Source organism: Bos mutus, chromosome 6, assembly GCF_027580195.1.
Source record: "Bos mutus isolate GX-2022 chromosome 6, NWIPB_WYAK_1.1, whole genome shotgun sequence".
In the NCBI taxonomy this organism is placed as follows: Eukaryota; Metazoa; Chordata; class Mammalia; order Artiodactyla; family Bovidae; genus Bos; species Bos mutus.
Window position 1 is genome coordinate 24,650,267 of NC_091622.1, and position 14,825 is coordinate 24,665,091.

The window sequence follows — 14,825 nt, forward strand, 5'->3', positions numbered from 1 at the left end:
CTTTCCCACAAACCTGCAAATCGCTTGAGTTATTTTCTTAACTATTATTTATTGTTACCAATGTACTCTCTTTAAGGACACCTTTAAAATCAAAATATGGAGACTCAAAACATTATTTTATTTTTTATTTTCTATTTATTCATTTGGCCACACCCCTCAACATGCATGTGGCATCTTAGTTTCCTGACCAGGGATCAAATCCTTGCCCCCTGCTGTGGAAGCTCAGAGTCTTAATCACTGGACCATGAGGGAAGACTCAAAACAGATTATTTTAATATTGGATATGTTGAAAATATATGCATGGAAAATAACATAGTTAAAATGCAGCTTTACTTTTGGGTCCCCATCCTCTCTTTAAAACACATTCAGCTGAGCTAAATGTTAAATATCCAGTCTCATATAATAGTTAGAACTCCAAATTTTAATCAGTTTCCAAATAATTTTTTGTTAATTCTTCTTCCCCCAGTTCTGGCTTCAGGCTGGATGTCTGCAATGAGCAAGTCACCTGGGTCGCTTCTTTTTGATTTGTTCCTGTTGCTTCTCCACCTGCCAGATGGGTAGCTCCTGGATTTCTGGGCCTGGTTCAGAGAAGGGAGGAAGGGAAAGGAAAAGAAGGAACTAACTCATGCCAGGCTAGCCCCTGGTCCAGGAAGGCAAAGGCAGTGCCCCCTCTCTGGGGTGATGGGGCTTTAGTGGATTCCTCAATGCTTTACCATCATGCCCCTACCTCCTCCCATTCCCTTGACCCAGAGGAATCATTTATCTTCCCAGTAGTCACTTACAACTCCTCTCTCACGTGAACCTCCAGGCTCCTTCTGCTAAGGACTCCTCCCCATGTCAGGCCTATCAGACAGATGTGGAACTCACACTGGATTGTTGACCTGCAACCCACATCTGGGGAGACGCTCAGGCACCTCCACCCTGACAATGGCTTGGAAATAGGCCAAGCTGTAAAGCAGGAGCCACTACCACCGAAGCGATTCATCAGCCTTCATCCTCTCTCCAGACGCTCTGGGCAAGAATCAGACCCCAGGGTGTGGTTCCCTTAGCTTCTCAGACAGGAGACAGGCACCGTCTATTTATTTGGCAGTCAGCCAATCCCCAGTAGCTAAACTGCCTAGCTGACCTGAAACTGACCGAAAATACATGAGAGATTCCAACAGAGATCAGAAGAGCTACCCAACGAGTCTAGTCTGAATTGTCGACCAATGGGGGTTGGATGGTTACTTGGAAATAGATAATGAATACCAAGTGACCAAGTTCTCACCAGTATCATGTGAGCAGAACTGAAACCCACATGTTTGGTTTCACTAGCTTTCTCCTTTTTTTGTTGTCCTTCAGTCACTAGTCGTGTCCAACTCTTTGGACTGCAGCATGCCAGGCTTCCCTATCCTTCCCCATCTCCCGGAGTTTGCTCAAACTCCTGTCCATTGAGTTGGTGATGCCATCCAATCATCTTATCCTCTGTCGCCCCCTTCTCCTCTTGCCCTCAACCTTTCCCAGCATCAGAGGCTTTTCCAATGAGTCAGCTCTGTGCATCAGGTGGCCAAATTATTGGAGCTTCAGCTTCAGCATCATTCCTTCCAATGAATATTCGGGGTTGATTTCCTCTAGGATTGACTGGTTTGATTAACTATAAGTAATTTAGGAATCAAATTCTTGCCATCTTGATGCTTGGGATCCTCTAGGATAGTGGTTCTCAAACCTGTTGTCTCAGAACCCCCTCATACTCTTTTTTTCCTCTTTCTTTTTTATTTTTTAATTATGAAAGTATGATAACACATTTATAGGAGACTTGGAAATGCAGAACAAAGTTACCTATAGTTTCACTATATATTAGAATTATTTTTTAAGTTAAGACTTTTGGTTAGAGTTTAAATAGTAAATTCTCAAAAATTATTAGAATGAATATACAGAAAAGTAGAAGGGTATAGTAGACCTGCAAACCACTATGAACCAATTCAACATAACTAAGATTTATACAATTTTCACACAACAGTGGGATACAAATTCTATTCAAGTTCCCATAGACTATAAACTAGGACATACTGGACCATATTCAGGGACATAAAACAAGGTGCAAAAATTACATGCTCTAAAGATATGTAAATAATACAGTCTGTTCTTTTATTCCCTTTTTTTTGGGGGGGGGTGTTTTATTCCCTTTATACTCTTAAAAAATCACTGAGAACCCATGAAAACCCTAAACATTGACAACACCAAATACTGGCAAAGATGTGAAGTATCAGTGCACCCCAGGAGGCAATGTTCCTCTACCTTAAAAATCCCAGGGCCAGTGACTTTCTTAGTGGTCCAGTGGTTAAGATTCCACACTTCCATTGCAACAGGCATGGGTTCAATCCCTGGAGGGGGAACTAAGAACCTACATGCTGTGCTGCACAGCAAAAATAAAAAATAGAAATCCCAAGACCAGATGTCAGACAACAAGGGGCCATCCCTGTAGCTTCAAACCCCCCCAAAGTCATTCAAATGAGCCAATTCTAAGGTGTTTCTCCTGCTCTGCCAATATAGTAGGCAAAAGTAACAGCAGCTTTATCCACTATTAGCTCAACACAGTGAAAAAGACAAATAACAACTGAATATTATTATTAAAATAGTTTTGACCTCTCAGACCCTCAAGAGTATCTTAGAGAATTTCAGGAGTCTGCTGTCCTGGAATTCTCTCTACATCTGCATGGTCCAGGTTAAAAAGTGTAAAGTAAAGTGAAGTCATTCAGTTGTGTCTGACTCTTTGTGATCCCATGGACTGCAGCCTGCCAGACTCCTCTGTTCATGGGGTTTTCCAGGCAATACTGGAGTGGAGTACCATCCAGGTTAGGTGACCTTCATAGTCAGCCTCTTTAAGGAGAAAGCTAGCCATGCCAAACGTGTAGGTGTCACTTCTGCTCACAAGATATTGGCAAGAACTTGGTCACTTGGTGTTCAGCTATTTCTTTCTTAATGTTTATTTTTATTTATTTATTTGACTGTGCTGGGTCTTAGCTGTGGCACACAGATCTTCGATCTTCTAGTTGTGACATGCAGGAACTTTAGCTGCAGCATGCACACTCTTAGTTGCAGCATGTGGGATCCAGTTCCTTGGCCAGGGATCAAACCCAGGCCCCCTGCATTAGGAGTGTGAGTCAGCCAGTGGGCCACCAGGGAAGTCCCCATTAGTTATTTCTGAGTAACCATCCAATCCCCATTGGTTGATAATTTGGGCTAGACTCGTTGGGCAGCTCTTCTGGTCTCTGTTGGAATCTCTCATGCATTTTTGGTCAGTTTCAGGTCAGCTAGGCAATTTTGCTACCAGGAATTGGCTGACTGCCATGTGAAGGGATGATGTGACTAGTCATGTGTCATTCACCATTCAGCATGCTAGCCCAGGCTTGTTCACAAACAGCAGCAAAATTCCAAGACTGAGTGATGAACTGACAAAATATCATACCCACTGCATTCTATTAACCAAAGCAAGTCATAAGGCCAGCTCATACTCAAAGGGTGGAGAAATAGACTCTACATATTGAAAAGAGAAGCAACAAAGTCACATTGCAAAGAGTACGGAAGCAGAAAAGAGAATCATTGCAACCAGTCTGCAAGAACTCTACCACACATGGCTAAAGCTAACCACCAAGGAAAGTGAGAGTCTTCAATTGCAGCCGTAAGTTTATGAGTGTGTGTGTGTGTGTGTGTGTTGCTCAGTTGTGTCCAACTCTTTGCAACCCCATAGACTGTAGCCCACCAGGCTCCTCTGTCCATGGAATTCTCCAGACAAGAATACTGGAGTGGGTAGCCATTTCCTTCTGCAGGGAATCTTCCCAACCCAGAGATTGAACCCAGGTCTCCTGCATTGCAGGCAGATTCTTTACCATCTGAACCAACAGGGAAGTCCTAAGCTAAAGAAAAGCAAGCTAGGAACACCTGCTCTTGCAGATGTCAAGACAAATAGAACGGACGAGAAGCCAGAAACAAACCTACACACATGTTGAAACTCAGTTATAAATTAGTGTGTATTCTGTATCTGTGGAAAACTAAGGACTAAAGACCTCAATGTGAAAGCCAAAACAATTCTACAAGGCAGTAGAGAATATCCTTACAATCTGGAAGAAAAGAAGTGTCTTTTGTGTAAGACCCAAAGTTACCATAAGCAGGGAGAAAATGCCACATTTGACTATACTAAAATTTGGACCTTCTGTTCATCAAAAGACACTATAAAGAGCACAATAAGGTGAGCCAGTGTGGAAAGGGGAGAGGAATCAGTAATTACATGACAGGAACAGAACAGCAAGGCAGAAGTGGCTAAAACTGGCCAAAGAACCATAAACTGGAAGGGAATTTCTGTAATGCAAATAACTAATAAAAGGATATTACCTGGAATTCATGAAAAACTACTACAAAGAAAAAATGAAAAAAGGGCATAAGCATTTCAGAGAAGAGGAAACAATTGTGATGAATAAATATATAAAAAGATGTCCAGACTCACTCATAATAAGGGCAAAAATTGAACCCAGATGGCATTTTGTGCCTCTCTGATCTTGCAAATACTAAAGTATCTGACATGCCAAATGTCTTCAGAGTGAAAGTATTTAGCCTCAGAAAGAGTTGTGGAAAACAACTTGACCAAACATAATAAAGTTGTACATGGCACACTCTCTAGCCCAGCAATTTCCCTCCTAGGTCCACGCATTACAGAAAGTCATGAGGAGCCATATACAATATTCATAGAAATATTGCTCATATGAGCAAATGCTAGGGAAAAAACAAATATCTAAACAATATGTAAGCAGATATATAAATTATACTTTCATATTTTGGAATTCTATATACAGTACTTAAAAGTGAATGACTCAACAGAAAGAATCTCAAAAAATGATGTTAACCACATTAATAATAACAAAAGACAAAGCAAATCATAAAAAAAAAATATGGCACGATTTCTATTGTGATAAAAATATAGCCCAAGCCAAACAGCATATTGTCTTAGGAGTTTATTCTGTCGCCAACTTGACTGAAGCTATGAACTACAAGTCCCAGAGTTTCCTTCCTTCTATGGTTTGAGGTTAGCCTTGGTTAAAAGAGGAACTTGAGCAATACATTGGAGGCAGAGGAGAAGCTGCAGACACTTTCTTTTTTTTAATGCTTCCTGTAAAGTTTATTTGCAGCCATTGTGTGTGTGTGTGTGTGTTTTACAATTTTTGAAGGTTACACTCCACTCACTGTTATTATTACAAAATACTGGCTATATTCCCTTGAAGCCTATCTTATAACCAATAGTTTGTGCCTTTCACTCCCTCTCCCTTATACTGTATCTCCCCAGCCCCCTACTACTCCCCTCTGGTATGTTCTCTATATTTGTATATAGAGTGTGTTCTCTATATTTGTGAGTCTATTTCTTTTTTGTTATTCACTACTTTGTTGTATTTTTTAGATTTCACATATAAGTGATATCAAATAGTATTCATCTTTCTCTGTCTGACTTATTTCACTTAGCATAATGCCCTCGAAGTCCATCTGTGTTTCTGCAAATGGCAAGACTTCATGCTTTTTTTTTTTTTTTTTTTTTTAATTGCTGAGTAGTATCCACTGTGTATAGAAAGGTGTGGGCAGTCAGATGCGGTGGGCAGAGCAGAGATGCCAAGGAGTGCCAGCTGAACTTCCTCTCCTCATCCCTCAGCCTCTTTTCCCCACTGCTGGCTTTGGACCAAGACAGTGGGCAAATGGCCCCCAGAGGGCAGCGGTGCAGAGGCGGTCACTTCCACAGTCCCCTCCAGCTCCCTCTTTGTGGCCCCACCCCACTGCTGGAAGGGCTTCCCTGGTGGCTCAGAAAAATGGTAAAGAATCTGCCTGCAGTGCAGGAGATCAGGGTTCGATCACTGGGTGGGGACGATCCCCTGGAGAAGGGCATGACAACGCACTCCAGTATTGTTGCCTAGAGAATTCCATGGACAGAGGAGCCTGGTGGGCTACAGTCCATGGGGTCACAAAGAGTCAGACACGCCTGAGTGACTAACACACTTTCTATGGCTGGGGGACATGTTTCAACACTTAGATTCCCCTGCAGGTCTGTCTCGTCCAAGACCGCGATGCCTCAGGAGGCAGCCTAGTGTTTTTTTCTGCACTTCTCCCATGGTCCCCTGCAGATTTTCACTGAAAGATCTCAGGTATAATTCCTATAAGAAACCCCTCATCCCACATCGCTCACAGTGGCTCTGCTTTCCTGACGAGACCCTAACTGATAGAGCGAAAACTATACAGATGAGCAGAGAGACACCTTACACAAAATTCAAGGTACTGGTTTTCTCTTGGTGGGTGGGTGCATAGTAGGAGGACAGCATTAAGGAAGGGTACGTGGTGGGTGGGTGTGTAGTGGGAGGACACCATTAAGGAGAGGCACACAGGGGACTTCTGAGGCACTGGTATGTTCTTTTTTCTAAGATATGTGGTGGGTACATGAGTATTCATTTCTTTAGCATTATTAAATTGCACAAAATATATACTCCTGTATGTGATACAATTTATAATTAAAAGTTAGACATAAAAAAGCTAAAGTGAGAGGTTTCAAGCCAGAGGGTCCCAATCTTTAGGGAAAGTTAAGATGCTTTAAAGGGGAAGGAGAACACAAATCTCATGACTCAAAGAGAAAGGCAATGGTGTTAGCTCCCGTGACAAGGTCTCTGTGCAGAGAGAGGCAAAAAAGGCAGTCAGATCCAGAGGCCTGGAAGGTGAGATGAGAGACTCAGGGTGCAATGAATATTCATTGCATATATATTGGTTCTGCTGGATACTGACTTGAGCTATATTACTTTGGGCAAATTGATTTAGGGCACTGGGACTTAGTAGAAATCTAGATGATCAGAAGATGGGACCTCCAAGAAAAGAAATCCAAACCTGGATTCCAGAAGAATGTATCTGCATCTCAAATAGAGACAGACAATCCAGGGAGTGTGTCCTTGAGACAACAATAAACTGCTACTGCCTAAACAGCCACCAAAAAGCCAGGTTAAGGAGGAGGGATGAAAAGAAACCAGGAGATGTTTGACAACAGTGTTTTTGGAAAATATTTCATGGACACTTGCTCAGAATTAAAATTCCACAACGTTTATATACTACTGTATGATGGAACATCTTAATGTAGCAAAATGCTACTAACTCTGTGTACTGTAGTTTATCTATGTTAATTGAGGACTGATAAAATCTGAAACAACAATCTGTGATAAAGATGGAAAATAAGGTTTTGAAAAATGTACTTTTGCAAATCCAGAAAATGAAATGGCCACAGGATGGCAGTAAAAGGTAAGAGATAAGGCTAGCCCATGTAGTTTACTAACCCTTAGCAGCAGCCCTTAAGTGTTTTAAAGATATATAAAACTTCCAGTGTTTACAGAATATAACCTGTAAACTATTATTAAAACTTGGTGTACAAACAAACAAAAATATCCTAAATACTGGAGTTCTTTGACTAAAATTTGTTTCTTCAAGTAACATTTTACTTGCCCAATTTATGATCATGACATCATATAGATACTGTGCTTCCTATACCTCTATCTTCAAGTGTGAACTAATATTATTACAAATAAATTATAAAGTAATTCAGTTATATTTTAAAGGACATTCATAAGCAAAAGGCAAGATTTCCATCTTGCTTTCCCTTGAGTTCTCATTGCTTGATACTCTTCCTCTGCCTTTATCTCATTTCCAATCAAAGTCATTGATCATCTCAAAAAATATTTTTAAGGACTTCCCTTGTGGCTCAGCTGGTAAAGCATCCACCTGCAATGTGGGAGACCTGGGTTCAATCCCTCAGTTGGGAAGATCCCCTGGAGAAGGGAAAGGCTACCCACTCCAGTACTCTGGCCTGGAGAATTCCATGGACTGAATAAGTCCATGGGGTCGCAGAGTGGGACATGACTGAATGACTGTTACTTTCACTTTTTCTGTTCACTTTGAAAATGATCCTTGAATTCAAAATCTTGTTTTCAGTAATCTTCTTGGTAAATTCTTCACACTCATAAATGTAAACAGAACTCACTAATATACTTCCAATTTTAACTTCAACAGCTATCACTTCAAAGTGAATGGGCAAATAGCCAATGAAGGAGTTTTAATACAAGTGCAGTCTCATCAAAGGGATATCAAGTATATGTTGTATGTGTTAAACATATTCTGGATTTCAGAGATTTAGTATGAAAAAATGAATATAAAATGTATCAATATTTTGTATATTGAAATAGAAACTATAATATTTTATATATACCAGATTAAATAAAAACATAATTTTAAAAAATTTAAAGGAATATCAAGGATAACCGTGATTAAGAGAATCACGCATTATGGGGCAAAACTTTGGAGCATCATGCATATTCACTAATTTGTTCTACATTAATCCGTTCACGTGTGCAAGGTACCAGGCAGTATAATATGTGCTGGATATCACAGCAGGAGATAGACATTGCCCTCAAGGAACTTACAGTCCAGTTGGGCCAACAGACAGACAGATAGGCAGATGCCATGCAGATGACCACTGCTAAGGGTGGAAGTCAAAACACAATAATGGATGGTATGGGGAGGGAGGAGGGAGGAGGGTTCAGGATGGGGAGCACATGTATACCTGTGATGGATTCATTTTGATATTTGGCAAAACTAATACAATTATGTAAAGTTTAAAAATAAAATAAAATTTAAAAAAAGAAAACACAATAAGCGCTAGAAGCTGAATCTGTGAAAGTGAGGATTTGGGTCGGTTTTGTTCAGTACCTCAGAGCAGGAATGGCAGCATAATTTACGAGGCCCAGTACAAAATGAAAATATGGGGCTTCTTGTTTATAAAAAAAGAAAAAATGTTAAGAATTTCAAAACAGCAACAGCAGGGCCTGCAGCCAAATGCGGGGCTCTGCTGAGCTCAGAGCTTATGAAGCCACTCTGGTCCAGGCCTTAACCTGTGCCTGGCATCCAGTAGGCTTTCACTAAATATTTGTGACAAAAAGAGGGGACTGGACTTGCTAAATCAGCCAAGATTCCCAGAGCCCTTCTAGTTAGGTTGAGATGGGAAGGTCAATACCCCCAGGGAACAGTGTCGAAGACAAAGTACACATGTGAAGCCCCACAGCAAGAGGGAGCACCTGGCTCATGGGGGAACTAGGGGGTCATAAAATCCATTGAGTAAGTATTAATCTGGGCTTCCCAGGTGGCACCAATGGTAAAGAACCTGAGAACCTGCCTACCAATGCAAGAGACATAAGACCCAAGGGTTTGATCCTTGGGAAGGACCCTCCTCCAAGGGAAGACCCCCTGGAGGCAGGCATGGCAGTCCATTCCATTATTTTTGCCTGGAGAATCCCATGGACAGAGGAGCCCGGCAGGGTCGCAAAGAGTCGGACAAACTTAGCACATCGCCCAGATTACCCCCACATTGTTAAGGAAGAAAAGAAAAAAGAAGGGGGAATACTTAGTGTATATCTGCCATTTTTTTCCATAAAATTTTCTCTGTTATATCCTGTCTATGTGTGCATGTCTGTATACTGCATCACAGTGCAAAATACTGAAAATTATTTACTGGGTTAAGGTCAAAAAGGCATCAAAGGCCCTAGGCTACAGCAGAGGAGAAGGAGTCTGGGGTGAGCAAGAAAGCGCAAGGGGGAGATGGGGACAGTGAATTTCAGATGAGCCTGGAAAAGTAGCAGGATTAAGTTCAAGCAGGGCCTTGCACACCTTATTAAAAATTTAGATGCCATTCGGATGGCATTAAGAAGTCACTAAAACTTTTAAAACGAGAGTGATGTCATCAGATTGCGCTCACAAATTAGCTGCCATTTGGAATGAATTCTGCATGCTGCAAACCTTGATTGCCTTCCAGTAGCCCTGAGAATAAAACACTAAATCTTCCCCTGGTTTACAGGGTCCTTCTAGATTTGAGACTGAGACCAGACCTCACTGGGACTGACTCCCGACTAACTCACTTAACCCCAAAATGCCAGTCCTCTCCTTTCTCCTGGGTACCATTTAGCCTCTCCCTGGCTGTGCTAGAAGCCTTCTTGTTCCTCTGCCCTCTGCTGGGCCTCTACTTGGTGAATTCCTCCTCATCTTTCTGGCCTCAGGTTAAAGACCCTCTGGGCATCTTGGGCTGCCTTTCTCTGAGCTCCCACTTTCCCTTCCCCTGGAATAAAACCCTGGAAGCCCTTATCGTGCTGAACATTTGAATTATTTCTCATTTAAAGACTCTGTTACCACTAGGCTATAACCTACAGAGGCAGAGACTGTCTGAGGGGCTTCACTGCAGCATCTAACTAGTGAGCAGCCTGAAGGGACATGGATGACATACAGTAAGCTCTGAGCGGACATAAACACGTGGAAGAAAACACAACTCCTGGAAGCATGGCTTACTATCAAAAACTGTTACAACAATGCATGAGATCAAAGAGAGGAGCGATGGAGAGGAATGGGCAGCTGCAAGAGCTCTTGGAGATGTACAGTTGTACAATGTACAATACATTCTCATGTTCAGTCATGTCCAACTCTGTGACCCCAGGGACTGTAGCCCACCAGGCTTCTCTGTCCATGGGATGTCCCAGGAAAGAATACTGGGGTGGGTTGTCATTTCCTACTCCAGGGGATCAAACCCGCATCTCTTGAGTCTGCTGCATTGACAGGTGGATTCTTTTTATCACTGTGCCACTTGGGAAGCCCCATGAACAGTTGACGGGATGCTGATTATATTATGTGCTGAGATAACTGCATTTTACCCAGCCACTGGGCACCCTCTCTGACATAGGCTTCTTCCTACAGAAAGTGAAACTCCATTTAGCTAATGCCAGGAGAACTGTGACCCTAAAGAATGTATGAACCGGGAGCTACTCAAGACTGCAGTGCCCGCTCTACAACTCTGGTAAGCCTCCAGGCAAGAAGGAATGGAATCAAGAGCTAATTCCCCTACTTCAGAAAAGAGGAGCAGCTCAGACTTGGATGGGGCTGGGTGTCTTTTTTCTTGAGAGACTATTTCCTTTCTCAATATCTCCCTTGAAATGTAACATCTGTCCTTGAGAAGTTTCCTGCTGAACTTATTGGTTCATATAATTAGAGGAACCAGCATATCAGCGGTCTGCAACTAAGGGAATATTGAAAAAGGATTCCCTCCTGTCCTTAAGCTTAGATAGGTCTTCCTCCCCACAGTTCTGAAAAAGGAGCTCCAGTCTTTACCTGTGACTCCAGGAAAGACACTGTGAGCATCTTATTTGTAACTCCCAGAAATGTTTCTCAGATTGGCTTTGCTCCCACGTTTCCTAGCCTCCTCAACCTACACTTTCTTTCTTACCCAAATTCCTCCAAACTCTCTTTAAACTCTCAACTTACGACCTTTTTCAGTTTCTCAGCTCTTTGTTATACATACTTTGCTTCTCTCACTAAGAAACCGACCCCTCTCTTTTTAACTCAGGGGTCCTGTTGAATGTGCCTCAAGAATGCCAACTTGGCCTTCACTTGACGAAAACATTTCATTTACATATTAAGTCTATTTAATGGAGTGGAATCTGTACACCACACGAGAGCACGAGCTCAAGTTCTACAGCAGGTGCGGATTTCAAACTTGGACTCCACTCATCGCACCCAAGTCAGTGAGGCTTCCACCTGCCATGGGTTCTTTACCAATGATCTGCTCAGAAGCAGCCCCTCCTCTGGAGTGTGGGTGAGAGAGTAGAGGTAAGTGAGCACACACTTCTCCCTTTTGGGGATGAGACAGGAGGAAGGCAGAGAATACTCACGAGTGAATTGTACACAAGACTGAGTATAGACTCCTTACACTTATAGATTTTATGTGATACTAAAACCAAATTAAACTTATAAATTCTATTTTAAACACTAAAAAGATATATGTCCAAATTTATCACATTCACTTAATGTGACAATTAAAAGTGTTTTGTTGAATCTGCCATATCATACCTATCAGTACGTGATGGCTTTGAATTTGTGATATTTATAATTCTGTACTAGCTGAGGATTTAGTTTTGTCACCACTATTCAGTACTCAAACTACAGTTCTGCAGACCTAGTATTATTATTTGTAGAAGCACCACTTTGCGGTATGCAGGATCTTAGTATACCTGACCAGGGATCAAACCCGTGCCCCCTGCATTGGATCACCAGGTAAGTCCTGCAAAACAGTTATTTCTGCAAGAATGCCAACTTAGCCTTCCCTTGACTTCATTTATATATTAAGTCTACTTCTGTTTTTTCTCACCACCTTGTGATGATACAAGTGAAACTTTTTGGAACCAACATAATTATGAACATAAACAAAAGGAGGCAAAGAAATTGAGTTAGACCTCAATTAGAAGATGATTTAGGGGATCTCAAATACTATTTTTTATACTAGCATCAAAATGAAAATATTTTTGTTTCTTATAGATAACACTGACTTTGCAAGGAAATACAGCTCTAAAATATTGCTGGGTGACTACCTTCCCTAATACTCACATAACCCTCTTTCAGTCTCCTCCATTATCACTTCCTCAGTGGTGAGAGTAACCAAGGCTTATCCAGTTGCAACAGCCAGCTTTTAGAGAGGTTTATCCTATAATATTCCTCCCAAAGTTCTAAAGTCCCAGGTGGTCTCTCCTTCCTCTCTCTGAACTCAGAGTATTTATTGACCATAACAATTGGCAATTCACCATTGAAACTTTTTCTGTTTATTTTATTATCTTGTTGTTGTTCAGTTGCTCAGTTGTGTAGGACTCCTTGCAACCCCATGGACCCAGGCCCACTGAGGCCAAGTTGCAGCACACCAGGATTCCCTGTCCTTCACCATCTCACAGAGCTTTGCTCACTCATGCGCATTGAGTCGGTGATGCCATCCAACCATTTCATCCTCTGTCCTCCCCTTCACCTCTTGCCTTCAATCTTTCCCAGCATAGGGGTCTTTTCTACTTCTTTTTATATTATCTACTTGCATAATTTAATAAGTTAATGCCTGGCTTATACTAGATTTGATCTCTGCTACCCCTTCCTGGAGCAGGAAATGACAACCCACTTCAGTATTCTTGCCTGGAGAATCCCATGGTCAGAGTCTGGTGGGCTACAGTCCGTAGGTCACAGAGTCTGAAAGGACTGAGCGACTGAGCGTGTACGCATGCATCCCTTACAAACAGCAGTAACCAACATCTTGTTCTCAAATTTATTTGCATCCTTACAGTATCTACAGCCATAAAACCCTTGCTGACTGATAGGAAAGTTTGTCCTTTTTGATCATTTTGTGCTCTTTATAAGGCACCTACACAGTCCTCCTCTGGTTCTTGTGTGATACTGTTCTTTAATTCCTCTTGACTCTGCCAATGAGAATTAATCACTTGCAACGTGTCAGCTTGGATCCTCTGAGAAGCAGATGCCAAATGAAACAAGAAAGGGTGCAAGGGATTTATTAGAGGAAATGTCTGCAACGAGAAAAAAGCAAGAGAAGGCAGAGAGCCCTCAGACCCTGCTATATGTCTGATATTTGCATAGAGAAAGAGGTATTGGGCGGGAAGAGCCTCAGACAGAAGCAAAGTCTCAGCTAGCCAATGGGGTGTCCCCACACTGAATCTGAGCTGACTCTGTGATCCGTGATTTGTGGACAGCAGCCCGGGGGAAGTGTGGCCTCACATCTTGCCACAGTGGATCCAAAGGTGTAACAGCTGGGCTATCAGTTCACTATGTTCCCAGTTGCAGATCTCTTAAAGGGACATTGGAGTGGTGCACGTCCACAGCCACCATATAGAGCTTAATGTAAATATAACAGTATGAATATAATTCAAAGTGTTTCTGCTTCCAAAAATGTTTGCATATAAACCCCTGCACACATACCTGCATTTTGAGCTTAATGCAAATTATAAAATAAACATTGTATTTCAGAAATCACTGAACATGTAAGAAATCTGGACAGAGGAAATTAGAGGCTTTGATCAATTTCTAAGACTCTCAAGTCTTCAGAGTTGGACACAACTGAAGCGACTTAGCAGCAGCAGCAGCAAAGTCTTCCAAGGAAGAATGAAAGCATTCTGCATATGCTTCCCTTCCCAGTCTTGAAGCATCTCTGGACTATGCCCAAGGCATCTGCTCTTCTCAGACTCCTCTTTACACAATAGGATCAAGTAAACGTCTTACCTAAACAGTACCTCTTTTGCAGAGGATGGGGTTTGGGAATAGATTAGTCAACTTTTTTTTTTTTTTCCTCACACAAATTAAATTTACAGAATAAGGTCCATGCTTTAACTCCAATTTGCTGCATTTATCAGGTACAAGTGAAATATGTTCCCAAATGTGGTGACACTAAACAACTTCAGAAAACTCAGTCAAATCAACCCAGCTTCAAGTAAAAGCCGAATTTCTCTGGCACATTTATGTACGTATGTGTTATGTATGTATGTATTTGTGCTAGAAATTTAAATAATAGGAATTTTTGAATGAATGCTTGAAGGGAAATATATTAAAAACACACATTTTGTTTGTTTTCTTTAGTTTGTTTGTTTTCTGAGAATACCCCAAGGGGAGAATGGGACAGTGTGTTAACTATTTATGGCTGTGATAACAGAGTACCATAGACTGAATGGCTTAAACAGTGAGCATATATTTCTCACAGTTCTAGAGGCTGGAAGCCTGAGATCAGGATAGAGCTCTTGGTGGGGACCTTCTTCATGGCTTATAGACACAGCCACATTCTTGCTGTGTCTTCTTGTAGAAAAAGAGAGGGAACAAGCTCTCTGGTCTCTTTCCTTAAGCACACAAATTCCATAAGAGGGCCCCACATTCATCTATACCTAATTACGTCCCTTAGATCCCCGTCTCCAAACACTATCACAGTG

General features: G+C 41.7%; 1 long non-coding RNA gene across 1 annotated transcript; it reads left to right on the top strand.

Moving 5' to 3' along the window:
• Positions 1 to 3,558: 3,558 nt before the first annotated feature.
• On the top strand, positions 3,559 to 14,063 carry LOC138988288 (uncharacterized). The gene is made up of 4 exons (XR_011464603.1): positions 3,559 to 3,661; positions 10,783 to 10,882; positions 11,429 to 11,691; positions 13,876 to 14,063. It is a non-coding gene; the product is annotated as an uncharacterized lncRNA (long non-coding RNA).
• Positions 14,064 to 14,825: the final 762 nt, after the last annotated feature.